A 27,000-nucleotide genomic window follows, 5' to 3' on the forward strand; every position below is an offset into this window, starting at 1 on the left:
CTACATACATCCAGTCCAGTTAGACTGCTGCATAAGTATAGTCAAGTGATATTGATGCATCAGTCCAGTCCAGTGGTACTGCTACATAACTACAGTCCATTGGTACTGCTGCATTAGTCCACTCCAATGATACTGCTGTATACTGTAAGTCCAGTCCTGTGATACTGCAATTAAAGTCCATTGGTGCTGCTGCATACAGTATGTCCAGTCCAGTGATACTGCTGCATATGTCCAGTCCAGTGATATCACTGCATAAGACCAGTCCAGTGATACTGCTTAATAAGACCAGTCCTGTGATACTGCTGCATAAGTCCAGGCCAGTGATATTGCTGCATTTTTCCTGTCCAGTGATACTGCTGCATACATCAAGTCCAGTGATACTGCTGCATAAGAATAGTCCAGTGATGCTGCTGTATAAATCCAGTCAAGTGGTACTGCCATTGAAGTCCATTGGCGCTGCTGCATAAGTCCAGTCCAGTGATGCTGCTGCATAAGTCCAGTCCAGTGATATTGCTGCATAAGTCCATTCCAGTGATTCTGCTGTATAAATCCAGTCAAGTGATATTGCTGCATATGTCCAGTCCAGTGATACTGATGCATAAGTCCAGTCCAGTGATACTGCTGCATAAATCCAGTCCAGTGATATTGCTGCATAAGTCCGGTACAGTGATACTGCTGCATAAGTCCAGTCCAGTGATATTTATGCATAAGTGTAGTCCAGTTATACTGCTGTATAAGTCCAGTCCGGTAGTACTGCTATTAAAGTCAATTGGTGCTGTTGCATAAGTCCAGTCCAGTGATATTGCTGCATAAGTCCAGTCCAGTAATACTGCTGCATAGGTCCAGGCCAGTGATACTGCTGCATAAGTCCAGGCCAGTGATATTGCTTCATATGTCCAGTCCAGTGATATTGCTGCATAAGTCCAGTCTAGTGATACTGCTGCTGCATAAGTCCAGTCCAGTAATACTGCTGCATAAGTCCAGTCCAGTGATACTATTATATAAGTCCAGTTCAGTGATACTGTAATACCCTGCTATACAATGTATTGTGTGTGATGATGAAGCACGCTAGAGTAAATTTGTTTACAGTGGTGGATAATTCCCAGAAGCCTTGGGAGCTGCAAAAAAGTCAGTAGCATGTCAAAAAACCAGTGTCAAAAAGAGAGTGAGCAGCAGTCAGGGGCGGATTGGGGACTAAAAGTGGCCCTGGAATATTTCTGGAAGTGGCCTCATGTGGGCGGCAACAAATCAATAATGGGCGGAGCCAATATAAAAGTAGGTGGGATTACCACATCACTATACTTTGACAGGCAAAACTAAAGCTATTTAGTATTTCTAGCTCAATAAAGTTTCAATAAAGAAAGCAAAAACAGGGGCTTACATCACTAGTAAAGGCTTTACAAGTATGTATATAAACAGTGCAAGCCATCTACACCTCCACCAACACTGTTGTGAATCACACAAGGAGCAAACAATCTGGCCTGCAAGGAATACACACATGATTTAAATACAAGTCAAATAACTCTGATTGGGCAATGTGCCTAGTCAAACAAACCAAGAATTATGATAATTAACTCAATCCAATTGCCCATTATACCTTCATGCAGTGTAGTACACATATACACTAGTACAATTTGGGGTGGTCATACGCACAGGACACACAGTTGTATTCTTATGAATGGGTGGACCCCCGTCAGGGTATATTCTCAACAGTTGAAATAGACTACCTGGGGGTGTGCTACCACAGGAAAAAGAATTATGAATTCACGTGAAAAAGAAAAAAGGAATTGTCACAATAGTGGTGCACCTCAAGATAAATTGCGAGACTTTAAAACATAATTTTTAATGGATCTATTAAAAAGAAATCGGCTGCGAGATATGACAAAACGACATGAAACATATAACATGGACAGTGCTTGTGTGAACTTAAAAACTTGGGCTCATGCGGCGTCCCTTTATATTGTTATTGATAGCTTATACACAAGTCGGTCTCACCTTCAGTGCTGGCTGTTGTGCCTATATTGCACTGATGGGGACTCAAGAAGCTCTTTAATAAATGAGTAATCAATCGTCTGCCTGTGTCTTTATTTATATGTACATTGCTTGAAAGGATAAGAGAAATTTCTGTCACATAAGTGAAAATACAGCTGACAATTAAACAGTCTCTGATTTATTCTACTGGATACCCCAGTCTGCGCTCAAATCGTGGTGACTGCCTCAATGCCGATAAACACTGTATAGTGTGAAACTCTACATGTAGTTCTACACAGTGTCGGAATGGGGTTGTGAGCAGCTGGCGCGAACGCCCGATGTATGCTGCTCTAATGCACCCCTTGGGTCACTTTATTTGCAAGTGCAAGAAATGGCCAGTATTTACCAAAGTGAATTTGGACAGAGTTGTCAGCGTGGTTTTATATGTAGTATCAAATGGGTCTGGCTGTTATATCCCACCCCTGTCAGTTTGTGGGGTCATAGATGGATATACCCCAGGACCAGCAGGTGGTCAGTTCAGAGCTCCCAATATTAAATAGTCAAGTGCTGATAGTTTAATTGTTTAACTGGAGATGCGCTACTATGTAGTTAGGTAGTGGTTACCTCGATGTATGTAAACACCGCGCAACGTAGAGATCCTATACGTGGATCAACGCGACGTCGAGGTTGGGTTGTGAGTAAATGGCATAATCGCCTAATATATACTGCACAGATCACCCTCTGAATTACTTATTTTCTACAGGCGCATAGTAATTTACCAGTATCCGTAGCCAAAGATATTTTTGGACAGATTTTACAATATATCTGCACTAGTGCAGGGTCACGTGGGGTCTGGCTGTAGTGTCTCGTTTCTGCCAGGTCGTGGGGTCACAGGTAAGTATTACCCAGCGCTGGCAAACGGAGATAACTAACAGCTCACGATCCCCAGTGTTGCTGCAGGCGGCAATGTACATAAGTCAAAGACAATATCCTAACTAGACATTAGAGTCCTTAAAAGGACTGGAAATAGTAACAATCAGGCAGGAAAATAATAAAGGTTGTAAGGGAGCGACCGCACGGCTAGTGGAGGCCGGCGTACGCTTCGCAGTTTCTTCCTCAGGGCGCCCTGAGGAAGAAACTGCGAAGCGTACGCCGGCCTCCACTAGCCGTGCGGTCGCTCCCTTACAACCTTTATTATTTTCCTGCCTGATTGTTACTATTTCCAGTCCTTTTAAGGACTCTAATGTCTAGTTAGGATATTGTCTTTGACTTATGTACATTGCCGCCTGCAGCAACACTGGGGATCGTGAGCTGTTAGTTATCTCCGTTTGCCAGCGCTGGGTAATACTTACCTGTGACCCCACGACCTGGCAGAAACGAGACACTACAGCCAGACCCCACGTGACCCTGCACTAGTGCAGATATATTGTAAAATCTGTCCAAAAATATCTTTGGCTACGGATACTGGTAAATTACTATGCGCCTGTAGAAAATAAGTAATTCAGAGGGTGATCTGTGCAGTATATATTAGGCGATTATGCCATTTACTCACAACCCAACCTCGACGTCGCGTTGATCCACGTATAGGATCTCTACGTTGCGCGGTGTTTACATACATCGAGGTAACCACTACCTAACTACATAGTAGCGCATCTCCAGTTAAACAATTAAACTATCAGCACTTGACTATTTAATATTGGGAGCTCTGAACTGACCACCTGCTGGTCCTGGGGTATATCCATCTATGACCCCACAAACTGACAGGGGTGGGATATAACAGCCAGACCCATTTGATACTACATATAAAACCACGCTGACAACTCTGTCCAAATTCACTTTGGTAAATACTGGCCATTTCTTGCACTTGCAAATAAAGTGACCCAAGGGGTGCATTAGAGCAGCATACATCGGGCGTTCGCGCCAGCTGCTCACAACCCCATTCCGACACTGTGTAGAACTACATGTAGAGTTTCACACTATACAGTGTTTATCGGCATTGAGGCAGTCACCACGATTTGAGCGCAGACTGGGGTATCCAGTAGAATAAATCAGAGACTGTTTAATTGTCAGCTGTATTTTCACTTATGTGACAGAAATTTCTCTTATCCTTTCAAGCAATGTACATATAAATAAAGACACAGGCAGACGATTGATTACTCATTTATTAAAGAGCTTCTTGAGTCCCCATCAGTGCAATATAGGCACAACAGCCAGCACTGAAGGTGAGACCGACTTGTGTATAAGCTATCAATAACAATATAAAGGGACGCCGCATGAGCCCAAGTTTTTAAGTTCACACAAGCACTGTCCATGTTATATGTTTCATGTCGTTTTGTCATATCTCGCAGCCGATTTCTTTTTAATAGATCCATTAAAAATTATGTTTTAAAGTCTCGCAATTTATCTTGAGGTGCACCACTATTGTGACAATTCCTTTTTTCTTTTTCACGTGAACACATATACACTAGAGCAGGCATGTCAAACTCAAAATCCCAACTGGGCCGAATAACCGAGGTCTAAGTCTAGAGTTCTATATACAATTGTCCTATATACCCATTGTTAGCACTGTACAGTCGCCTCCTCTATATTATATTATATATCAGTGTCTATTTAGCGTTCAAATTCACATTCTGACAGAGAATAAGCCGAAATTCACATTCTGACACAGAGAATAAGCCAAATTTCACATTCTGACAGAGAATAAGCCGAAATTTGCATTCTGACTCAGAGAATAAGCCAAAAGTCATATTGTGACACAGGGAATGAGTAAAAATTCACATTCTGACACAGAGAATAAGCCGAAATTCACATTCTGACACAGAGAATAAGCCAAAATTCACATTTTGACAGAGAATAAGCCGAAATTTGCATTCTGACACAGAGAATAAGCCAAAAGTCATATTGTGACACAGGGAATGAGTAAAAATTCACATTTTGACACAGAGAATAAGCCATAATTCACATTCTGACACAGATAATAAGCCAAAATTCACATTGTGACACAGAAAATATGCTGAAATCCACATTCTGACACAGGTAATGAGTTAAAAATTCACATTCTGGCACAGGGAATGAGTAAAAATTCACATTCTGACACAGGGTGCCAGATAACACATATGCCCCCACAGTGCCAGATAACACATATGCCCCCACAGTGCCAGAAAACACATATGCCCCCACAGTGCCAGAAAACAGATATGCCCCCACAGTGCCAGAAAACACATATGCCCCCACAGTTCCTCTTCTTCACCCCCCCAACCACGCCACCCCACCCCACCTGTATTAAGTCTTACTATTTTTGCTGCGCCGTCCGCCCCTCCACCTTCAGCACTGCAGCAGGAAACCAGAGCCGTCCGCTAAAGACACCAGCAACACACAGCGATGTCCACCCTTAGATGCTTCACTCGCTATGGCCGCCGACTGCCCGCAGAGTGACCACCTCCACCGACTCCTTTTGGTGCCGTGTAAGCGCCGTACACAAGTGCGCGGTGACGTCACCAGTGCACCCGCGCACCTCCGCAAAGGACTGCTGGGACCGGGCTTTCCACAACAGCCATTGAAGCCCATTCCCAGCATATTTTTTTTTTCTCAGCTGCCCCCCCAATGTCTTCCTTGACTCTCCCATTTAAAGTGCCACAGTCCATCTTGACACTGAGAAAAAGCCTGATGCTTTGTAGGTGACCATGAGTCAACTAAATATTTTTACATGAAAGAACCCCCTAGAGAGACTCTCAATGTCCCAGATCCCCTGTAACTGAAGAAAACGCTCACATAGATTTACTATTGATCATGGGTCACACCACAGGTGGATTAAGCATGGGGCGACAGGGGCGCTGCCAGTGTGGGGCTCCATCACCCAATGCTCGTGTGGGGTCCGGCAGTGCAGGCAGTCACTGCAGCCAGGGTCCCTGCCATGGATGGAAAGTCTGCGGCCGGGTCCCGGCAGCGGATGGGAACTAGTAGCCAATACCTCTACTAGTTCCAATTCGCTGAAGGGACCCCGGCACAGAGGCGCTGACTTCCCATCTGTTGAAGAGACCTGCGCTGACTGCCAGCCCCACTGCAGGGACGTGCTGCACGCCCAGGTACCAGGGGTGTTGTTGTCAAGGGTCCCCACAGACTAATCCGCCCCTTGGTCATCATATACTATGGATGGGCCATGTGTGTGTTTTCTCAAATAATATTCCATCTGACCTATATTTAAGAAGAATATACTGTACAAGTACACTTTATTATTATTTATTAACAGTTTCTTATATAGCGCACACATATTCCGCAGCGCTTTACAGAGAATATTTAAAGATTCACATCAGTCTCTGCCCCAGTGGAGCTTACAATCTATATTCCCTACCACATGTACATGCACACAGACATTCTAGGGTTAATGTTGTTGGAAGCCAAATAACCTAGCAGTATATTTCTGATTGTGGGAGGAAACTGGAGCACCCGGAGTAAACCCACGCAAACACGGGGAGAATATACAAACTCCGCACAGTTAGGGCCATGGTGGGAATGGAACTCATGACCTCAGTGCTGTGAGGCAGTAATACTAACCATTACACCATCCGTACTGCCCCGTATATATAACACATGGTGGGGATAGAACCCATAATCTCAGTCCTGTGAGGCAGTAACGCTAACCATTACACCATTGTCAGATAAGTGTCTTATCTTACTATCCTCTCCACTATCTCCACGTATTATTCTTATTATGTTTGGCACTGTTCGTCTACATGGATCAATCAACTATTACTCTTTGATTACTCCATTCTTTTTATGTATTTGTTATTTTTTTGTTGATTTTACTTTTGGTTGTAATTGTGATATAATTGGAGTATTTCTCTACAAATACTTTCTTTTTTATTCATCTTGTGCTTGTAGCGCAACAATGGGCAGCACATAGCCAATGAGAATGATGCATGCAGCATACAGATGGAGCCGGCTCCATCATTGCAGGGGCTGGCGGTGGATTCGCCACACGTTAGCCCCCGCCAGACTTCGTAAGGGGATGCACGCGCGCACGAGGCGCGCATGCGTACCCTTACAACGGAGCTCCCACCGCAGCCTCACCACCAGTCCCCGCCACATTACCCCACTTCCTCGCTCCCCCCCTAACCCTGCCCAGGGCAGGGTTCCCATCCCCCACCGACAGGAAACTGGGATGCTCGCGCGTCTCAATCAGATATAGCATCCGCATTCTGGCGGGCCCCGCGCTGGATGAGCGGCGCTACATCTGTACACTGAAAGCCAGCATCACATAGCCAATGAGATGAGATTACAACAAAAAGACAAGACTTTAAATTAATGGCAGACAATTTAAACTGAAGTTGTTTTTTTTTTTCTTTTTCAAAGTCCATTACAAGATTAGCAATACAATTCTTATCACTGGATACAGGGAAAACAAAAACACACACACACTGCTGCCTGGCACAGGCAGTGCTTACTTACTGGACCTAGGTAGTGTAGTTCATCTGCACACTGCACTCTGATTTTGCAGACAGTCATGGGGTGTTTGGCAGCTTCCTCCCATCCTGCCCCAGCACAGGTTGCGCTTCTAATGTGCGCGGTAACGTCATGACGTCACCACGCACGTTTCACACAGTGACAATCAGAGCAGTCTGTCAGTGTCACCTGACCTCTCCAGTCCACTCCACTGAGGAGATAGCCTCCTCCCACTCTCAGGCCACAGTGCACAGTGTCAGTGCCTGCCTGGCCTTCCCTGCTGAATGCAGCCCCACCTGTTCTGTCAATTGCCCCACCTCACATCCAGATGAGTTCCACCTCCTCCTCCTCCCGTCTGAGAGCCTGGCTCTCTCCAAGTGACGTTAGTGTGTGTCCATTCACTGCCCCGCCCCCCCCCCCGAGGATCCTGTACACTGTACAATGCTGATGGTGTCATAAATCAATCAAATAAAAATATGAGCCTGTCCAGTGAGTCCCGGGTCCCTGCCTGCCGCCGACGCCGCACCAGTGCGCTGCTACTGGATGTGGCCTCGCCTCCTCCCGCCCGCTGTTCTCTGAGTCCCGGGTACCACCTGCTGCCGACGACGCACCCAGTGCGCTGCTACTGGATGCGGCCTCACCTCCTCCCACCCGCTGTTCTCTGGGACTCAGAGAACAGCGGGCGGAAGGAGGCGAGGCCGCATCCAGTAGCAGCGCACTGGGTGCGGCGTCGGCGGCAGGCGGGACCCGGGACTCACTGGACAGGCTCATATTTTTATTTGATTGATTTATGACAACATCAGCATTGTACAGGATCCTCGGGGGGGCGGGGCATTGAGTGGACACACACTAGCGTCACTTGGAGAGAGGAGGGGGGGGCGGGGCCGGGCCATTAGCCAGGTGTGACAGTCGGAGCGGAGGCAGGGCTACACGGGGACGCGGCGGACTACACGGAGGTGAGCAGCCAGCTGCTGTATATTTGTGCTCTGTACTGCCCCTGCTGCCTGCCAGTTTAAAATCGGCATCACTGCCACCGGCCTCCCGGGAAAGTTCCCGGTTGATATAATGGCCAATCCGCCCCTGGCAGCAGTTGATTAGTGAAGTCTGTGAGGAGAAGTCCAGGGGGAAAGAGTGTGGCAGATAGCGGGAGCACGGAGGATGCTTATACTTACTGGGGGTATGCAGAGATGTCTCAACGGTTGCGGGAATTCCCTCTCCAGTTCTTGTTGTTACCTGCTGTTACCTGTCAGACTGTAAATGATAAAAGGAGAGGTGTGGTGAGTCCTGCCCCAAAATACATTCATACAAGTCACGAAAAGGGGTGTTCTCATATTTACATACTGTGCACCACTGTATACTGTTTAAAGACATTTTACCTCAGAAAAGGACATTTTACCTCAGAGAGCTAAAGTCAGCTATATTTATACACAGTCACAGACATAAAAGAGACATTTTACCTCAGAAAGGCTACAGCAAGCTATGGTTATATACAGCTGCAGACAGAAAAGAGATATTTTACCACAGAGACGCCATAATATGCTCTTCTCTCACCCAGATGTGTACAGCGCTGCGGAATCTGTGTGCGCTATATAAGAAACTGTTAATAAATAAATAATAAATAATACAGCCCCAGTGATATAATTTTTTCACCTCCTGAATAAGTGCAGAAGGGCATCAGTGGACGAAACGCGTTGAGGACTTTTGAGTGCCAGGACTTTGAATTTTTTTTAACATTGTACGGGAATATTTAGCGTTATTGTGTGTCATAAATAAATTGTTTGCACAGTATTGCGCTATTTTTCTCTTTCCTTCTTTTATGTATACCATATGGAATAATTTATGAAAAAATTCTGATACCATCTTGGATATTTTGGACATCACTTGTGAAGTTTCTATGCTGGGATATCTCCAAACTGTTTGGTCTAACCCATAAGCGCTCAAAGAGTGGTCGGAGAACCACCCTTCACGGTACTTTCACACCCATTAAGGTGTAGAGTGTTTTGGTGTCGGGTCAAAACCTTATTATAAGGGTAATGCACTAGGAGGCGCCATTTTTCTTATGCTTTATTCCAGATTCAACCCGAGAGACCTTAAGACGTTACCTCATTTGAAGGAAAGGCAGCCACCCCAAATATAAAGGGGGAGTGTTAAAGACCAGGACATTGAATTTTTGAATATCTTATTACCCATTATAGGGATTAGCGCTATAACCACCATTTTTCTCTCTCTCTATATATATGTATGAGAGTATGGGGAGAATCTAGGCGCCTTACAATAGTATAGTGACTCTTATGAGAAGAATTTATACATATATTCAAGTATTTATCATAACAAGGTATTTATTACATCAAAGTAAAAGTATATATATATATATATATATATATATATATATATAAAATCATAAAGTACATGAAAGAACAGTAGAACCAAACAAACAAGGCATATTCAACCTTTCGTCTCAAAACCTCTCAAACCCACAACTAACGTTGCTAAGCAAAGGCTTATCGTTTGCTCCAATACAAAAACCCAACAAATTTCAAATGTTCTTAGACCTTAACAAATATGTTAGAAAACTAACGCTAAAAAGACACTTTGCTAGAAATGAGAATGCAATAATAAACAATTACGAATCTCAATCCAAATCATCATTGAAATGTACGTCCAAGTTCTACCCACTTGAGTCGAAAGGAAACCACATACCCATATTCTATGAAATTGTAAAGAAGGACCTTATAGACAGCAATGAGACCACAAATATCAAAAACAAAATCACAAATCAGGAAAAAAGGTCGCTAAAAGAACTAAAGGAGAACAAATCACTAGTACTAAGACCAGCAGACAAAGGAGGAGGTCTGGTGATACAGGACAGAATGGACTATGAAAAAGAAGCAAAGAGACTACTGAGTGACTCCAAATCATACAAACCACAACCAAAAGATCCGACTGAACTTTATGTAGATGAACTGAGAAAACTACTCCTTAAAAGGACTACAGGGACACAAACACAAAATCAGAGTATCAATACCTACTGAACAATGACCCGGTTATACCAATATTCTACCATCTCCCAAAGATTCATAAACAGCTGAAAGATCCACCAGGTAGACCTATAATAACAGGAATCGACTAATTAACTGCACACTGCTCAGAATACGTTGATATCTTCCTCAAAAACAAAGTTATCGAACTACCATCATATTTGAAAGACACATCAAGTGTACTAAGAATCATGAAAAACATCACTTGGCAGGACACTTTTTTGTGGGCTACCATAGATGTCTCATCACTATATACCTCAATCGAACACGAGAAAGGAACTCAAGCATGCAGGGAAGTTCTGGAGAAAGACACCAACCTAACTACAGCCCATATAAATTTCATTTGTGACATCATTATATTCATACTAACCCACAACTACTTCAAATTCTTGGACCAATTCTTTCTAAAAATATGTGGAACTGCTATGGGCACAATATTTGCACCAAGCTTTGCAAATTTACTCATGGGCAAATGGGAAGACCAGTACGTATACAACAAGAATCCCTTCAAAAACAATATACACCTGTACAAACGATATATAGACAACATCCTTGTAATATGGGATGGGGACCTAGAAGAGTTCATGAAATTCATCAACCACATCAACAACAATAACTATAATCTAAAATTTACATTCAATGTGAGCAAAGATCATGTAGAATTCCTGGATCTAATACTATCAACCGAAGGAAATTCAGTAATAACCAAAAACGTCATCAAAACCGTGGACACAAACAGCTATCTCCATTATAAAAGTGGACATGTAAAGAGATAACATCCCCTTTTCACAATTCCACAGGATAAAACGCAATTGCAGTACAGCATCACTCTGCACAGAACAAGTAGAGACTTACGCTAACCGGTTCAGAGAAAGAGAGTACCCTGAAAAAATCATCCATCAAGCAATTAACAAATGTGAAGAATTGAACAGAACAGAACTGCTAGAGGAAAAAAACAAAACCCAAAAGAGGTGAAGAGAGTAACCACTTAGTGAAGAGACTTTCCCAACGTGAAATGTTCTGGATTTACGAACTGAACACCCTGTCACCTCACGGCCTAAATGAAAGCTATGAAATAGCCCCATTTCTGTAGTAACAACATCACAGATGTCCTAGCCTGTATGTAAGTGACCCCAATACAAGGAAATGCGACCATCCCACTCTGCACAAACCTGATTCCATCCGAACTCGGAAGTTAAAAAGCAGTGGGCCCAACAAGTACTTGGGAGGGAGACCACCAAGGAAAATTAGGTGTCGCATGTAATACTGTACAGGGAATGACACCAACAGGACTAAGGAATGTCTGATGACAGTTGTAGGCAATGGTTCCAGAAAACATGAAAATACTTCTCCAAAGGGCAACCATCTGAACATCTTGGACCCTTGCCTTCAAGTGAATACTTATTAAATAAAAATCACCACCATAACGACAAACCTGGTATCAAGACTTTTTCCTAACAAACAAATAAAGAACAGACCAGTTCCGAATAATGACACATGATCACCGTAGGAAGCTCCGATACAAACCTCTCAAAAAAGTAAAAGTAAAAAAGAACTGAAGGATGTACCCATTTCAACAAAAGACTGTGCACAAAACCAAAAGAAATGTGCTATACACACATTTAACATCTCTTTTATTAGAGATATATCCACAATCAGATATTACACATATCAACTGGCATATGCCAGTGCACTTATGCACACTGTATATAAATACAAATATATATATAACTTCCTTCTATGTCCCAATTTTGAAAAAAGACACCCTTATATACCTGCACCTATTCTCTGTAAATATGTCACAATGCAATGTGTATATATATATATATATATATATATATATATATATATATATATATATATACACACACATACAAAGATATTGGTACCTTCACTCGCACACACCAGGAGAAAAATTTATGGGGTGCCCCAAGGTCACACCGAAGTGTGCCAAATACACAATCCAAATTCCCCTTGTGGGGGGAAGCAAGGAGCACTCGCCAATGTGGTAAAGAATTTTCTATTTATTCAAAAAAGACAAAAATAGCACAAAAAGTATATGTCCAAAGAATTACCTCCTCCGACGTTTCGATCCTGCTTAGGACCTTTTTCAAGGAGAGTTTGAAGCAAAAATCACGGTCACAAAAAAGTCAAAATAGGGCCACCAGTATAGAGGTTAATCAGCTGCTGCTGTCAGACACCTACTGACAAGCCGCCCCGTCCCGGATTTATATACCCATTCTAAGCGCCAAAGTCAAATTGAGAGAGCCTCCCTGTGTGCACAGCGGCATGTAATCACCTCTGTCGCGTGCGTCAGACAGGGGCTTCCGGTCCATGGAACGCAAGCGGCTTGCCGGCTTCCGCCAGGTGACCCGCGACGGAGGTGATTACATGCCGCTGTGCACACAGGGAGGCTCTTTCAATTTGACTTCAATATCTCTGAATTCTATTATCATGTAGTGTTCTAGATTGGTTACTAGCATTGCTCAGTGTGTTGAGGGAAAAAATGTCTTGTTTTACTTACCCAGTATTTAACCCCTCCATCATGCACCTTGGAAATGCTACTGAACTAATTGAGCATCTACCACTATCTGTATGTACTTTATACATAGGGTAATCCAATGCGCCAGTGTCCTAGAGCTTCTTTTTGATATATATATATATATATATTCTGTGTATGGGATAATTAATCCACGATGAGCACTCACCAGTAAAAACATCAATCTTTTAATTTTGTACTTGCTTGTTACAACATAAAGATCTTACTTCAAGGATCCTCAGATCCTGTAGGTCGACGTTTCGGCCACTAGAGGGCCTTTTTCAAGACAGCTCCAAATACTCACAACTGCACAGTTCAAGGATTTCAAGTTTAATTGTATGCCATCGGGTCAGAAAAATCGGGTCGTATTGTAATTGTAACCGATTTTTACATTGGATCCAATGATAAATGATCCCTGAGACCCAATTTTACATTGGACCCAATGTTAACTGCCCCCCAGACCCCATTTTTAATTGTATACCCACCGTAATGGTTAATTATATGTGAAATGCCCCCCATTGTTAACGCCACCCCACGATGAACGCCAACCCGAAGCGTGGTGAGCGCAGCGAGCCCGCGAGGGGTGGCGGTACGCATCCTCCGACCTTTTCATACCCCCACTATCCACATTGGCGTGGAGTTGACTCTATATAGTGTGGCGAGCGCAGCGAGCCACCGAGCCCGAAGCGTGGCGAGCGCAGCGAGCCCTGCGAGGGGACTTGCTTTACTTCACAGGTATTAAGCGTCCCCTCGCGGGGCTCGCTGCGCTCACCACACTATATAAAATCAACTCCATGCTGACGTGGATAGTGGGGGTATAATGACATGCGATGGACCCGATTTTTACATTGTCGGGAAAGCTCTTAAAAAGTCTGAAATCGGGTCGCTCGGGTCCCATCGCATACCTTAAGTTACCGACGGGCGCCCTGCTAGGAAACAAGATATATATATATATATTAGAATGGATAGAGAGCGCCAGAGGTTTCCACCACCTTAAGTGCAGTATATTAGATATTTCAGATAAACAAATGATCAATACGTTTTAAAAAAAATAGACATATTTTATTAAAACGTTTATAAAAAACGTGTGGTGTCTCAGTTCTTTTGAAGACGGTAACAGCCCAACGCGTTTCGTCTTTAGAAAGACTTCATCAGTTTTTTTTTAAGATAGACACAAAAAGAATACATGGAGATGAATCAAATATTTTCAAATCATATGATGGAACTCAATTATATGATAGAGGTCACAATCTTTAGTTGGTGGTACAACTGAATTGGAAGGTTTACAGATCCATATGGGATGAGACGGTTGTTAATCCCATATTCTTCTAGGTGTAGAGAATCTTAAAAGGATAGTCAAATCAGCACTTGCCGTATGGTAGAAGTTATATGGACTGGATTGAATAAACGTTCTAAGGGGTCAAACGAGGACCTTAATATCTTCCAGATGTTATTTATGGATAGGCAAGATGGTGAAGGTGGAACTATGTCCGCACAAAGAGACGTTGCTGTAAAGACACTTGTATGGTGGCTTTTTGCAATAAGGTTCTGCACAGAAGTAACAATATGGGCATCAGCAACGTCCAATATTTATATATCTCATCCCATATGGATCTGTAAACCTTCCAATTCAGTTGTACCACCAACTAAAGATTGTGACCTCTATCATATAATTGAGTTCCATCATATGATTTGTATACTCCATGTATTCTTTTTGTGTCTATCTTAAAAAAAACCTGATGAAGTCTTTCTAAAGACGAAACGCGTTGGGTTGTTACCGTCTTCAAAAGAACTGAGACACCACACGTTTTGTATAAACGTTTTAATAAAATATGTCTATTTTTTAAAAAACGTATTGATCATTTGTTTATCTGAAATATCTAATATACTGCACTTAAGGTGGTGGAAACCTCTGGCGCTCTCTATCCATTCTACTATCCATACCTATTTGTCTCCCACTAACAGGGGGGTCTTTTTAGAGCAGCAGCCTTCTGTGTGGCGCAACTAGAGTCACTCCTAGTTGTGTATATATATATATATATATATATATATATATATATATATATATATATATATGTATGAAGAGGAATGGGGTTTCAGAGGGCGCTAGAGTAACACACCAACTTTGATAAATGAATTGAATTTAATACAAAGACAATTAAAAAATTTTATTTAAGCATACAAATCACCCTATTAGGGGTGTAGCAAATACAAGCAATCACAAATGTACAACTCAGGTGGATTGATGGATTTGTTCAAAGCAGAAATTTACAAAAACACAGGTGGGTTAATCAGATCAGAATGGAAAGTCCAATGCGTTTCGTCATGTTCATGACTTCATCAGGGGCAATGGAGCACTGATACAGCTATGTTAATCTGAATCAAAGGTATCCAGAGTGAATTTCTCATTGATACCAAGATAGGCAAAAGTCCACAGTAGCCAAAGACCGTGATTTTCTCCGGAAATTGAATAATGAGGCCCAAACAATCACTGGCTGCTGTATGTTTTATATAGAATGACAGCACCTCAGGTTCTTTTAAGCGACAGGAACGGCCTTCAAAGATATATATATATATATATATATATATATATATATGTATTTTTTTTTTGTTTGATAAATCCACAAATGGCATTTGTGATCCAATGGATAGGTGTACACTGCTCAGCTCCAACAATAGGAATGGCATTCCTATTGTTGGAGCTGAGCAGTGTACACCTATCCATTGGACCACAAATGCCATTTGTGGATTTTTCCCTCCTCTCTATTGTGTATGCGCAGACCTCCATAAAAATGTTGCAGCAGCCATTTTTTCTGCCAGTTCCAGCACTGCTGTAGCCTTCATTGTGGGACTCTGGAGGGTAAGTATTAAATGGGTGCAGTGTATGCGGTGTGGGCCCCAATGGGACTTAAAGGCCATTATAAATAGGCCACTGCACAGGAAATGCTCAATGTGTGCCTGTAATACCACTTTTACACCAGAATACCGGATAGGACCCGGGAAATCGAACACGGGATATTGCCAGGGCATGCCCTGCCTCAGACCCCATTTACACTGCACTTCAATCCGGGTTAATCCCGGGTAAGGCCCTTTCACACTGAAAACGGATCAGCCCTGTCTTTCCTTGCTGGTGTCATTAAAAATGGACCTTTGGGCTGTTTGAGAGGAGGTCACAAGAAAGGGAAAAGGGAGGGGGTGGGTTCTGCTCCCAGCATTGCAGCAAAGATGGCAGACGGAGTAGCTGTGTTGCAGTTTGTGCTGTACTTTTCAGCAATTGAGAGTTTGAAGCAGCTTCTCACCCTGTGCTACTTGCTTCACACTTGGAGTAGGAGAGCACAATTCTTGGCTGAGAGGTCTAGATCTCGGCACCAATATTTGTGCCGCAGGAGAGCGCTGATATCATCTAGCCTTACCTCGATTTTGCGGCTGACGACCATGCGGGATCGCAGGATCTGGGTCAGAGACCGGTGCCACGGAGAAGCTTTCATGCAGACCGTGGAATCTTTTCAGGAGGAGCAGTGGATGGCCCACTTCAGGATGTCACGTGCTACCTTCTATTATATCTTGGATCTACTTGGACCAGTCCTGACTATGCAGACCACCCACTACCGTCGGCCCATCAGCCCAATGCGGAGATTAGCCATTGCCATTTGGTGGTATGCTACCCCTGGGGAGTACCGCACAATCTCCTGTTTGTTTGGAGTCGGTATTGCCACTGTCTGCAAGATCATTTACCAGGTGACACAGGCCTTTGTGGATACCCTGTACCAGCGGTTCATCTGTTTGCCGGAAGGACAGCGTCTTGATGACACCATCCAAGGCTTCCAGAGGCGTGGTTACCCGCAGTGTGCAGGTGCTATAGATGGGACCCATATCCCCATCATTGCTCCCCGTGACAACCCTGCGGACTACTATAACAGGAAGGGGTGGCATTCTATTATACTTCAGGCTGTTGTGGACCACCAATACCGGTATGTACATATTTACAGTTTCCATATTAGGAACCTTTGTAAATGAATTTTAATAGCTCTCACGATTAAAAATATTTTTTTCCCCCATTTAGTTTTACAGATGTCTTTATTGGCTGGCCTGGGCGTGCACACGATGCTAGAGTGTTTGCTAACTCTCAGCTGTATGAGATTGGTGAGGACAAGCGTGGGGGATGGCTTTTCCCTAGACAGGTAAAAATATATTGTACACATTTTTTTTCTCTGATGGACCAGACTTGCCTGCCTGTTCCTCTCCATGCATGATTGCTATCACCTGTGGTAATACCCTTTTTTTTAAACATTTACAATTAGCTCATCGCAGGTGATTGCAATCCTGCAAGGACAGGATCAGGTGTGATGGGCCCATGTTTTTTATTCTACTGTGGTTTAGACGTGTGTGGTTTAGACGTGTAATATTTCTTTATAGTAACTATACACTTAATGCTGCTTTGTGTAAATAGTGACAATCGCTATTTTTTTTTTTAGAAATCGATTTTCATAGAAGAAGTAGAGATCCCGGTCCACATAATTGGGGATGCTGCTTACCCTCTACTACATTGGCTCATGAAGGGATACACACAAAATGTTGAGTTGTCCACGGAAAAGATAACCTACACCCACACCCTAAGTTCTGCTCGTATGGTAGTGGAAAATGCCTTTGGCCGGTTAAAAGGACGTTGGCGCTGCCTGATGAAGAGGAACGATGTGGACCTACAGTTGATGCCCCACGTAGTTGCAACCTGCTGTATTCTACATAACATTTGTGAAATACAAAAGGACCACTTTCTTCCAGAGTGGAATGTGCAGGACACAGGGGGCAATCCTGAAGCAGCAGATTATGAGGGTGAGCATGTTGGCAGTGCAGAAAGAATCAGGGCCACCATTGCAGCAAACCTTCCCTCAATGATTTAAAATAAAACTCAGACAGAAATCTTCCAGTTGTTTGCTTTATAATGAAAATATGCATCAAACTGTACATACATGTCACATCTTGTTTATAGATGTTATTCATAATGAAAGACCAAGATATGAGAGTCCAACTGGGAATAGAGAACAATTGTAAAACTTTGTGCCCATACAGTTTAACGTCATAGGACACATTATAAAATAGAACTGTATGGTGACTGCTCCTATATAGAGAATCACACAAATATTAAGCAATAAAGTGCAACCTTTCTAAAGACTATAAAAACATCAGTGCAACCTTTTGAAAGATTTGAAAAAGAAGTAAAGTGCAACATTTTGGAACAATATTTTAAGACTAAAAGTTGAAAACTTAGCTCAAATTCCGGTACACGGAAAACTCTGGGGAATCTAGGATTGGCGGGTCACTACTAGCAGCACTATTGCCAAAGTTATAATTGGGCCCTCTGTATTCTGGTGTCAGATGGTTTGGTTGGGTGTTAGTAGATGTGGCAGGATTGAAACTGACACCTCTATTGTAATGATCATATGGGTTGGGTGGGTAGTTAGGTGGGTGGTGGGGATGTGGTGCAGGTTGTGTGAAAAAACCGCCAAATGTACGTTCTAAAAAGGACATTTGCCTATCTTGCATTGCCAGCAATTGAGACATAAATGCCTGCTGGTTCTGTCTCTCAGCTTCCAAATATTTGTCCATGCGAGCATCCTCCTTTGCTTGGACATCAGTATCCAATTGGCGTAGATGGTCCACTATCACCGATGTCATCGCTTTAGCCGCTAGTTCAGACCGATTAAGCTTTTTCTTTTTGGCAGGAACGCTGTACACTGTAATTTAAAAAAAAAAATTAACATTATACTTCCATGTTAAGTGTTATATAATAAACAGCAGTATTGTTTGCCAAAATGTGCTAGTGGCCTTCTTCCACCTGCATGCTAGCAACATACTGCAGATATTGGGCCTCATCCCGCCCTAACCCCACGTTGGTTGTTTTTACTATGTGAAATGGGTGTAAATATATAGAATGTCTACTTACAATTAGAACATAATGGAGTGCTTCGATTGGGGAGCGTCGTCTGACTGTTTTCTTCCACAAAATCATCTGTGGCTGCTTGGGCGCTGTCAGACTGCATGGAAGCATCCATTATATTCTCTGCTGCACCATCATCACCAAACAGCAGCGGTGAAGCCGGGCTCATGTGTGCTGACATCTGCGTGGCTTCAGAAGGCGTTGAGACTGGCGGGGACAGCTGGGAAGCCTGGGTAGTCGGTACATCATGGCTGTCCTGGCTGTTGTCCGTCTGGCTGCAATGGGGTGCTATGGAGGAGGACAGGGCTACAGGGTTGCAGAGTGCCGTGTTTCCAAAAGCACTGTAGCACAGGTCATAGTGCACCCAATCGGGCCTAGCTGCACCGCTTTTCTTGCGCTTCTGGTCATTCACTTTGCAGAACTGCTTCCGCAGAGATTTTAATTTTTTTACAACCTGCTGTTGGGTGCGATGAATACCTCTGGATGCCAGCAATTCTGCAATATTGCGATACACCACTGCATCCCGAACGGTGCCAGTCATTTGCCGCCGAATCTCCTCATCTGCCCTGATTTGCAGGAGCTCACGTACCTCCTTGTCAGACCAGTTGGATGTATTGGACATGATGGCTCAGATCAGGCTTGGGGTCAGCCAAAGTGGAAAACACTGCACAGGCAGTGTGTGCTGCAGCAGATGAGACTGTGGAGTGTGCTTGTAGCGTGGTAGCGCGGTAACGCTGCTGCTGCGCTGCTACATGCGCCCTGTGCGGGTCTCCAGCTGATGACATCATCTGCCAGAGCCGCAGAAGCTCCAATCAGCTCTTTGCGCCCCTCTACCCACCAAATAACCCGGATAATGGCCGTTTACACTGCCCTGAGCCCCGGATAAGCCCTGTGTCCGACCCTGAACATTTGCCGGGTCAGATTCCCGGGGAACAGTACCCGTGTTATTTTTTTTCAGCCCATTTACACCATGCCCTGCCCCGGACTGGAGCGGCAATATCCCGGGTCCAAACTCTGGTGTAAAAGGGGTATAACTGTATCACTTTTTAAAATGGAAAGCAACAACAACAGTCCATGGTATCAATCTCAATATAGATGTAGTTCAACCTAGTAATGGGAAAATCAAGTGAATAGACACCATAAATAGTAAATCATCCAGGTAATTGGCTACTCCATGCGTGTCTGTCTCAAACTTGATGAAGCAGTGCAGAGTGCTGGAGATGGAACACCTCATGGGAATTTACCTTTAAATATAAAACCTGTCAGGATTTTTAAACCCCAACTGTAAGAGTAAGTGTGAAAAAAGAGAAAGTGGAAAGCTGGATCAATATTAATCTTTACCAAAAGTGTGCCATCCACCTATGCACTAACCATATATAAATAGAAGAAAAAAAGGACTGGTTTAGGAAGGAGGGATTTGTGTTCATGGAACAATGGGCGGACTTCTCGGTCAGGCGACATATCTTTTTTGTCATGATGGTTTGCATCATTGGAAGGGGTTTCAAACCTATAAATTAGCCGGGCAGTGGACATGGTGGGGAGGGCAGTATAGAGTCTTTTAAGAAGGAGTTGGGCACAAGGAAGTTAGTAAGGAATACAAATAATTCTAGGGGAAAAAATAAATATGTTAAGGACCAGTGGCGTAACTTCATGTAATTTTCCCGGAGGCAAGATAGATTTTGGACCCCCCCAAAAAAAGGGGCTGCTATCAGGGACTTATTTTTACCTGCGGCTTGTAGAAGAGAAGAAGGCTGCAGCATGTTCCTCTTCATGTGTGGCGTTTGTGTGTGCCACTGCCTTCCCATCCTCCCGCACCCGCACTACCTCTCTGCAGCCTGCGCGCTGTCCTATCACCGAGCCGCAGGCTGCAGGACCAAGTTCCTTTAGAGAGCCGCCGGATGTTCAGCTCTGCTCTATGGCGCTGGCAGCTGTCTGTCACTGTCTGTGTGCAGGCAGCTGCGATGCGGATCTGGAAATAAACACCCGATCTGCAGCGGGTAAATGGGGTGGGGCGTGAGTTCTCAGGGGGACCCAGGGATACTTGCCCTCCAGACAGCCCGCAGAATATGGATGTGACAATGGAGTAAAGTGCCCCCGCCAAGGCTTTGCACCCGGCGGCTGGAGCCTCCTTTGCCTCCCAGAATTCTGCCACTGTTAGGGACACAACTAACAATAAACATAAACTAAAATGTTTACTGGCTAATGCAAGAAGCTTAACAGGAAAAACCGGGGGAACTAGAATCTGTGGTCACTAGTGACGATTATGACATTATTGGTATAACAGAAACATTTTGTAACGAGTCGCACAACTGGGCACTAAGCATGGAGGGATATACACTCTACAGAAAAGACAGGGAAAATAGAAGAGGGGTGCTCTCCCAGCACTTCCAGATAATGCTGCAGCGCTTTGCTCCCTGTCAGAAGCTAGAGGTAAAATATGACCTCTAGCATCTGTCTCAGTTAGGGCATATTGTGTGGTTGATGCTTGCTGTCCTCTGCCCACCCGGGTGCCTGATGGCTGTTGCCCGCCAGCAGGGTAGAAAAGTTAAATATGTTTTGAGGAGCATTTGTTTTATGTTTTTAGAATTTGGGTAATGAAAAGTGCAAGGTTGGTGAGGGGGACAGAGAGGTACAGTGGGGAAGGGGAATGGAGAGGTGCAGGGGGGGACAAAGAAGTGCAAGGGTGATGGGGAACAGAAAGGTGCAGGAGTGACAGGGGATGAAGAAGTGAGGGGGGACATAGAGGTGCAGGCTCAGGGGGGACAAAAAGGTGCAGGAGGTACAGAGAGGTGAAGGAGTAATGGGGGACAGAGACATGCAAGGGTGACTGGGGGATGGAGGGGTGCAAAGGGGTCGTAGAAGTGTAGGGGGGAAGAGAGAGGTGCAGGGGGAATGTGGCGTGCAAGGGGGACAGGGGTTGGAGGGTTGCAGGGGGATGGAGAGGTGCAGGCCGGATGGAGAGGTGCAAGGGTGATGGGAGTACAGAGAGGTGCAGGGGTGATGGTCCATGGACACATAGAGTGTTTTCAACACAATGAAGTATTGATTTGATTACAATAGACTCCAGAGTGCTGTATATATATATCCCCCATGCCCCCATAATGGAAAAAAGGGGATTAGGAAAATCTGTGATACCCCTGGACACCCCTAATCTGAGCCCGAGTCTATTCAGGATTTCCAGGCTTGGGACATTGCGAGATCATGCCGTTGGATCTTGCGAGATCTGGACCCTATATATATCCTGGTGGGCAGCACCATTTCTTCACTCAAGCTTATTAGAGGGGAGAGGAAGGGTGTGCTGTACTGTGGTGTGGTGTCATGCCTCGTGTTGTGTCCTGCTGAGTTAAGTCCAGTGATTCTGCTGCCGTAAAAGTCCAGTCCAGTGATAGAAGCATAGAAACATAGAATTTGACAGCAGATAAGAACCACTTGTCCAATCTAGTCTGCCCCTTTTTTAAACATGTTTCCTCAAACCATATTTGATCCTTATTTCTTTGTAAGGATATCAATATGCATAGCCAATGCATGTAGAAATTGCTGTACTGTATTTAGCTCTACCACCTCTGATGGGAGGCTATTCCACTTATCCACTATCCTTTCCGAGAAGTATTTTTTTCTCAAATTTCCCCTGAATCTTCCTCCCTCTAGTTTCAGTGCATGTCCTCATGTTCTGTTGCTCCTCTTCCTGTGAAGAATGTCTCCCACCTGTACCTTGTTAAAACCCTTGATATATTTGAAAGTTTCTGTCATGTCCCCCTTTTCCCTTCTCTGCTCTCAATTATGCATACAGATGGAGCCTCTCTTTTCCCTGCCCAGTGCTTACCAGAATGTGACTCCATCAGACTGGGAGGCATATGTGTCCCAGTATATCGGTGGCTGGGCAGAAGGACCCTGCCCATCTCTGCTTCAGGAGGATGGTCAGGGTTAGGGGGGGTGCAAAGATGTGGGGGCAGGCATCAGCGACCATCAGCAAGGTGGTGGGGACCCTGGGGAGCTCCAATGGAATGGGGCACGCAAGCGTCTTGTGCACACGTGTCCCCTTCCAATGGCTGGCGATAAGTGGCAGCTGGTGGGGGCTGGCAGACAAGAGGGGCATCTGTATTAAGATCTTTTTGTCTTTCCTGGTACGTTTTGTGATATATGCCATGCACCATTTTAGTTGGCCTTCTTTGTACAGTCTCTAATGTATTTATATCCTTCTGGAGATATGGCCTCCAGAACTGAACACAGTACTCTAGATGAGGTCGTACCAATGACCTATACAGTGGCAATATTACTTCTTTCATTCTACTGCTAACACTTCTCCATATGCAACCAAGCATCTAACTTGCCTTCTTCATTGCTTTGTTACATTGTCTACCTGCCTTTAAGTCCCCTGAAATAGTGACACCTAGAGCCCTCTCTCCCTCAGTAGATTTCATTACAATGCACTTTATACTATATTTAGTCTGGATTTTTGAGACCCAAGTGCATGATTTTGCATTTTTTGCCATTAAACTGTACTTGCCATGCCCTTGACCATTCCTCTAATCTACCTTGTTTTACCCCTCCTGGTGTGTCAACCCTGTGGCGTGCCTTTGTGTCATCTGCAGAAAGGCACATTTTACCCTCAATTCCATTTGCTATACAGGTTGAGTATCCCGTATCCAAAACGCTCGGGACCAGGAGAATTTTGGATAACGGATTATTCCGTATTTCGGAATATTTTAATATTTCAATGATGTATTTTGAAGTATCTTGCATGTATGCTGTATAAACACATAAAATACACACAAATATATTTTATTACCACCAGTGGCGTAACTATAAATTTTGCTCCCCCAAGCCAAAAAAGTTTTGGCGCCCCCCCCCCCCCCACTAACTATATATATATATATATATATATATATATATATATATATATATATATATAGCTTGTGGGTATGGCCCGGCACTCCTGCTTCAGTCGTTGTATGCTCCGGTGCTCGCAGACAGTGAAGGATAATGGCAGGTTGGATGTGCTGCAGCACAAAAACGGAGACTGACCAGCAGAGGTATAAGTAAATAATTTACTGAGTGGCAACACACAGAGATGTGTGTTGCCACTCAGTAAATTATTTACTTATACCTCTGCTGGTCAGTCTCCGTTTTTGTGCTGCAGCACATCCAACCTGCCAATATCCTTCATATATATATATACACACACACACACACACACACACACACACACACACATACATACATACACACACACAGGGATCCAGAAAAAATGACAGTGGGGGCACTACAATAAATAAATGGGGGGGGAGGGGCAGTTTCGTGCAGGTTCCTAGAAAAGTGTGTATGGTCTGATAAAACGGGTTGTGGACTCCAAGGAAATACTGTTCCCAGGAGCCACAAATTCATTTTCATCATTCCGGGTTCATGGGATACAGTTCTAGCTGGGGACAGATGGGTATATGCTGGGCAGAGAGAGGGAGACAGATGTGGGGAGAGGGGAGATAGATGCTGAGGAGTGCGCATGGGGCAGATGCTGGGTAGAGAGAGGGTGGTACAGATGTTGGGCAGGAAGAGGGGGACAGGTGATGGGCAGGGAGGTGGGTACAGATGCTGGACAGAGAGAGGGGGAGAGATGCTGGGGATGGAGGGGGACAGACATTGGACAGAGAGGAAGACAGGTGCTGGGAAGAGGGAGGGGGGATGAATGGTGGGCAGAGAGAGGGGTTGGTTTGCAGGGAGTGGGGGGAGGGATGGTTGACAGGGAGAGGGGGAACGGATGGTGGGCAGAGAGAGGAGATGGATGGTGGGCAGACAGAGGCCGGATGGTGGACAGGGAGAAGGGGTACGGATGGTTGGCAGGGAGGAGGGGGGCAGATGCTGGGCAGGCATAGGGGGGAGAGAGAGGATATCCAGTGAGTCGGTGGGCAGATACTGGGCAGGTAGAGTGGGGACAGATATTGGGCAGGGAGTGGGGTAGGCACTGGGATGGAACGCAGGACTGGGGGGCGGGCATAGACGGACTACCTCATACATACATACATACAAACATACATACATACACTGCCTCCCTGATACATACAGATACATACAGTACATACATACACTGCATCCCTCATACATACATACCTACATACATACGACCATCCATACACTACCTACCTCATGCATGCATACATACATACATACACTGACTTCCTCATACATACATACATACATACACTGACTTCCTAATGCATACACTGCCTACCTCATACATACATACATACATACATACATAGCCTCCCTGATACATACAGCACATCCATACACTGCCTACCTCATACATACATACATACATACATACATACATACATACATACATACATACACTGCCTCCCTCATACATACATACATACACTGACTTCCTAATGCATACATACATACACTGCCTACCTCATACATACATACACTGCCTCCCTGATACATACAGCACATCCATACACTGCCTACCTCATACATACATACATACATACATACATACATACATACATACATACATACACTGCCTCCCTCATACATACATACATACATACATACACTGACTTCCTAATGCATACATACACTGCCTACCTCATACATACACACATACATACATACATACATACATACACTTCCTCCCTGATACATACAGCACATCCATACACTGCCTACCTCATACATACATAAATACATACACTGCCTCCCTCATACATACATACATACAACCATCCATACACTACCTACCTCAGGCATACATACATACATACACACACACACACACTGACTTCCTTATGCATACATACATACATACATACATACATACACTGCCTCCCTCATACATACATACATACATACATACATACATACACTGACTTCCAAATGCATACATACATACACTGCCTCCCTCATACATACATACATACAACCATCCATACACTACCTACCTCATGCATACATACATATATACATACATACATACATACACTGACTTCCTTATGCATACATACATACATACATACATACATACATACACTGCCTCCCTCATACATACATACATACATTCATACATACACTGCACCCTCATGCATGCATGCATACATACATACATACATACATCCATATGTCCCCAAAATGACATCCATACATGTAACCCAAGATATTAATAATATTGTACATACCACTGGCGCTGGGTGGAGGGCCTGCCAGCAGCAGCACTAGGGAGTCCAGCAGCAGGTGTTTGCAGGGGCCAGCTTAATTGTCCCCTGGCAGAGAAGAGGCAGCAGCTCCGGCCCCAGGAACCCATGCTTGTTCTCAGTCAGGCTCAGCAGTGACTGGAGGGAGGAGGCGGGGCTCAGAACTGCAGCGTGGAAAGTGAAAGTAAAGTGACTTCCTCTGCTGCTGCTGCTGCCCTTGTAAGCCCCGGCTCCTGAGTCCCATCCAGCAGCAGCTGCTGCTTTCATTACAGCTGGCGCTGCTGCCTGTCATCCCTCCCTGCATACTAGTTAGTACGCCGGGCGCCCACCGCAGTTGGCTCCCCCAAGCAGCTGCGGGGGCTGCCTTTATTGTAGCTACGCCCCTGATTACCACATAAAATACACACAAATATATTTTATTTGTTCAAAAAACAAGGTTTCAAAACATGAAACAAAATTTGTGTACTATCTCAGATATTGAATTTGAATGCCAAGCAATCATTTTCTTGCACATATATAGTGCCAGTTGCATATCATGTCACCAGTAGTGCTGTTACAAATGTCCCCAGTGAGTTTTTAGCAAAAAAAATATTTTTTTTTTCACTTTGTGGAATGTATGGTTTTCGGAATAATTCGGATAACGGATACTCGGATACGGGATACTCAACCTGTATTACCAATAAAGATCCTGCTGTATAAGTCCAGTCCAGAGATACTGGCTTTAAAGTCCAGTGAAACTTCTGCAGTTCCAGTCCAGTAATAGTGCTATATGTATTTATTATTTATTACCAGTTATTTATATAGCGCACACATATTCCGCAGCGTTGTACAGAGAACAGTTGAACATTCACATGAGTCCCTGCCCCAGTAGAGCTTACAATC

At 44.2% G+C, this 27,000-nt stretch overlaps 1 protein-coding gene and 1 pseudogene across 20 annotated transcripts in view; both read left to right on the plus strand.

The window, feature by feature from the left end:
* The window catches only part of ADGRL3 (adhesion G protein-coupled receptor L3), a 1,133,398-nt gene that overhangs the window by 14,301 nt on the left and 1,092,097 nt on the right, over positions 1-27,000 (plus strand). The window lies entirely within an intron of this gene.
* LOC146039392 (5S ribosomal RNA) lies at positions 11,596-11,714 on the plus strand (annotated as a pseudogene).

Source organism: Crinia signifera, chromosome 1 (assembly GCF_055691185.1).
Source record: "Crinia signifera chromosome 1, ASM5569118v1, whole genome shotgun sequence".
Lineage (NCBI taxonomy): Eukaryota > Metazoa > Chordata > Amphibia > Anura > Myobatrachidae > Crinia > Crinia signifera.